Genomic DNA, 4,972 nt, shown 5'->3' with positions numbered 1-4,972 from the left:
AGGCTGAGGCAGGAGGATTACTTGAGACCAGGAGTTTGAGACCAGCCTGAGAAACATAGTGAGACTCTGTCTCTAAAACAATAAAAATTAAAATTTAAAAAAAATAAATAAAATGTTAGTCTGAGAAGGGATGCAGAGTATTCTTCAGTGTGCCAAACAATCCATGCATGGTACAAATAAGATTAACCCTTCCTGGCCAGGTGCGGTGGCTCACATACATAATCCAGCACTTTGGGAGGCCAAGGTGGGCAGATCATGAGGTCAGGAGTTTGAGATCAGCCTGGCCAATATGGTGAAACCCCATCTCTACTAAAAATACAAAAGTTAGTTGGGCATGGTGGCATGTGCCTGTAGTCCCAGCTACTTGGGAGGCTGAGGCAGAAGAATCGCTTGAATCCGGGAGGCAGAGGTTGCAGTGAGCCAAGATTGCAACAGTGCACTCCAGCCTGGGCTGGAGACAGAGTGAGACTCCACCTCAAAAAAACAAAAAAAAACAAGAAAAGATTAACCCTTCCTGTGGCCTCGTTGTTGCCTTGTACTAGCTGGTGAAAGGAGGACAGAACAGGGAGGAGGCATACCTCTTTTTAATATCCTTGACCTAGGAATAGCAGACTTTTCTAATCACATTTATTGCAATAAACATGGACACATCTTGATGCAATAGAGACTGGCAAATGGAGTTCCTGGGTAAACTGGCTTTGCTCTATATGGTGCAAGGACCTATTTTGATAGTACCAGAGCAAATGCCAAAAATGTTAATAAAGCAACGAAAATAATATCTGCCAGAATAGAATCTTAGGATTTTTTGAAAAATAAACACAAGGAATCAAATTAAAGAAACAAATGCTGATGACATAAAAAATTTTGTGAACTTTTATTCCAAATGATATTTGTAGACCTGAAGATGTGAAGAACTGATTTGGATTTAGAATCTAGATCAGAAATCAAATTATTCTTCAGTCTTCCTTAAGAATAAATAAATGTAAGACTATGAACATAAAGTCTTAATTTTCCTGAAGTCATGGAACAAAGAATGGGATAGGATCCTTGCTGTTTATTTATTCAGTAAACATTTGCTGAGGGTCTACTGTGTAACAGGGACTGCACTAAGAACTGGGGAAAATGAGACTGCCAAAAATATGACAAGACCCCTGAAATGGACTGAATGTGTTACCCCCAAAATTCCTATGTTGAGACCCTAATCTCAATGTGATGGTATTTGGAGGTAGGGCCTCTGGGTAGTAATTAGGACATAAGGGTGGGGCACTCTTAAATGTATTAGTGCCCTTATAAGAAAAGCCCAGATAACTAGCTAGCTTTTGGTAGAATTATTGAAAATGCCCTGTGATGGTTAATGAATGTCAACTTGATTGGATTAAAGGATGTAAAGTATTGTTCCTGGGTGTGTCTGTGAGGGTGTTGCCAAGGGATATTAACATTTGAATCAGTGGACTAGGAGAGGCAGACCCACCCTCAAACTGCGTGGACACCATCTAAGCAGCTGCCAACTGGGCTAGAAAAAGTAGGCAGAAGGTGGAAGGAGATGACTTGCTGAGTCTTTGGGCCTTCATCTTTCTCCTGTGCTGGATGCTTCCTGCCCTCAAACATCATACTACAAGTTCTTCAGCTTTTGGACTCTTGGACTTACACCAGTGGTTTTCCAGGGGCTCTTGGGCTTTCAGCCACAGACTGAAGGCTGTACTGTCAGCTTCCCTGCTTTTGAGGTTTTGGGACTCAGACCGGCTTCCTTGTTCCTCAGCTTGTAGATGACCTATTGTGGGACTTCCTTTTGTGATCCTGTGAGTCAATTCTCCTTAATAAACTCCCCTTCATATATATATATACACATATATATATATATCCTATTAGTTCTGTCCCCCTAGAGAACACTGCATTTATGAAACCACATAATGGTGGTTTCATAAATTCAGTGTTGTGTGAAAAAATTAGTTATCTTGATGACTAATGACTCCTGGAGAAAAATTAAGACACAGATAAGTTGGGCTGCCAATAGCTCATCAGATGTCTTTGAGACGATGAGGCAAACCTACCCTTTCCTTGAACTTTCTGCCACTTGAGGATATAAGGAGAAGTTGGCAGCCTGCAACCTAGAAGAAGACCCTGACGAGAACTGGACCATGGTGGCACTGGATGTCAACTTTCCAGCCTCCAGAACAGTGAGAAATGTTTCTTTTGTTTGTAAGCCACCCAGCCTATGGCAATTCATTCTATCAACCTGAACTGACAGTCAGCATGTTTCCAGAGATCTTATACTGAGGGAAGTGGCTCAGCAAAGTAAATCCGTACAGTGATCTCTACTAAGTTCTGTGACATATATAAACAGAGTGCTAAAAGCAGTGTGCTAACAGCAAAATCATTCACAGTTTTTTAATTTCAACATCATTGGACTAAAACGATAAACTGGAAAGTCAGGCTTCAATTGTTAAATAGGGTAGGATTCCTATGGGGATAATTTTTTATGCCTTCCCAGGACCCTGAATCCATAAAGTAAAGCTGTCCCCCAATGTTGACAGAAAGTTTTCAGAAAAGATCTTAGGCCTCTGCTAATGGGGAATGACAAGAAAGACTTGAAAATCCATGATGTTGTTCCATAAATGCAGTGTCATGTGAAAAAAACTAGTTATCCTCTGCTCCCTCCAATGTTTACAGGCTGACTCATAACTGATGACTCCTGGGGAAAAATCAAGACACAGGTAAGCTGAGCTGCCAATAGCTCATCAGATGTTTTTGGGAAGATGAGACAAACTTACCCTTTCCTCAGGCTGAGGCATCCCCACGCTTAGGCATGTGGCTTGAAGAGCAGGTGAGCAGAGTGCAGGCTGGAGCTCGGCCCTCTTTGAGCCTTTGGCTATACATTCTGACACAGCAATGGCCCTGCCAGAAGCTCCCTGGCAAAGAAACACCTCTCCCCACTGCACCCTTCCTTCCGAGCACCTATTACTTTGTTATTCATCCCTCAGCAACTTGGGGTTCCTGGGAGTATGTCATTCTTCCTGCTTAGTTGACAGTGTTATACAAGATTATATTCTTTTTCATAATGTTGAATATTCATTCTTCAGTCAACAAATATTTATTGAAGAATAAATGAGGTATTTGAAGAAATGAAGTATTATACACTTATGACAGATAAATAATAGAAAATTATCTCATTGAAACCCAGGGTCACATCAAGTAACTGGTATAATCTGTATTTCATTGAAACATCACTCTTTGTCATTGCATATTTCAGGAATAAGCAATATGCTTAAGGGAATAAGCAAATGAGTAACCCAGTTCTATTTAAGGAAATATTTGATTTTCAAGAGGTGGTCTTCGAAAAGTTCTGATTGCCTCTCAGGAAAGATACTAATGCTGGTATTCTGCCCAGGTGATTGTATTTTGCCTCTGTGATATATGTATATGTATGTGTATATATATGATAATGTATATCCTCCCTTCACTAAACGGTTTTTAACTGTGGTACTCAAGCCTGTTGTTTTAACATACTGATGAGTTGTACAGCATTTTCAATGTGACTTACTACCATGTGGGCTGAACTGAGATAGTCCTTCTTCCTTCTTCCAGGAGAGGAAGGGTATTCCCATTCATCCCAGTAATTCTAATAGAGGAAATAGTCCTTGGACCTGCAGCAACAGCGTCATCTGGGGATTTGTTAGCAATGCAAGTTCTCAGACTCCACCATAGAACTACTGAATCAGACATTCTGGGATGAGGCCCAGCATTCCATGGTCTAACAAACCCTCCAGGTGACTGTAATGTACATTCAAGTTTAAGAACCACTGCAGTAGACCCATTTCCTGGTTGATTAAATGGCCCTTATATTGTAAATAAGCAGAATAGTCAAATATTCCTTCACACAATAGGCTAGGGCTGTCATTTGACAGGATCATTGTCGTTTTAACAGGAGGAATATGATGAATCTGAAAAGCAGAAACACTATTTGCAATGGCAGTTGTGTGTCCCTATGCAACATGAGGCGAGGAGGCCTTGAGGATTCCACTGATGGAAAGAATTGAGCTGAAATCTGAGCACCTACCATCCTCTTCCTCCTCTCCCCTCCCAACATCTGCATGGAACCACAGCCCTCCCCTCTTTCCTTTGGAGCTGGTGAAGCATGGAAAGGGGAAAGTCATTCCCAGCATCCACCAAGGTTTAGAGGTAGTGCCATAAGCAAATATCTATACCACCAAGTTCCCCAGTAAGGAGGGGCAGAGGCAGCGTGTGGGCCACACACACTGAGTTTGAAAAATAGCAAAGTTTGAAAAGGAGTTAAGGGGTTATAGGCAAGAGATTAGGTGGCCAGTGGGAGGAGATTGAGAATAAAGCAAACCAGAAATCCTCAAAGACCTGAGGCATGTGACTTGAAGAGCAGGTGAGAAGTTGTTGCCTGCCCATGCGGTTAAAAGTCGCAAATCCCAGTTCATCTAATAGATGCAGCTTTAGGAATGATTTTACAGTAAAAATCCACTGCTTAGAATGTCATTATAGTTTGTTCTGGGAAGACAGGTGAAGTGGCACTCCATCCTGGAAAGACAGCTCCGCTTTCTGATCAGGCAGGACTTTCTCACTCCCTCTCACACTTCAAGTTGAAAATTCAACAGCCAGCTAAACCAAACGGCCCGCACACAGTTGCGTCTGACTGACCATTGTCAACAACAACATGCCTCTTTGTTCTCTGTGAAGTAAGTGGAATAAATGGAGCACTGCCTTAATGCCCTTGCCAACTGAGTACTCAGTAGTTCTGTTGTTTAAGGGCTCAACCCCTCCCACTACCCAGAAAGTAATGTGCTCTGAAATCTAGTGACAACCCAAGGTAGACTGGGCACTCTGGAAAGGGGGCATGGCCTGGTTATAATGTGTGTGATATAAGATATTTTTAGGACTAGAATGAAGTGAAGGATATTGAAAATTCTAAAAAAAGCCCAGGCACAGTGACTTATACCTGTAATCC

The sequence above is a fragment of the Mandrillus leucophaeus genome, unplaced genomic scaffold (assembly GCF_000951045.1).
Source record: "Mandrillus leucophaeus isolate KB7577 unplaced genomic scaffold, Mleu.le_1.0 Scaffold194, whole genome shotgun sequence".
Lineage (NCBI taxonomy): Eukaryota > Metazoa > Chordata > Mammalia > Primates > Cercopithecidae > Mandrillus > Mandrillus leucophaeus.
This window is presented reverse-complemented; position numbering follows the sequence as displayed.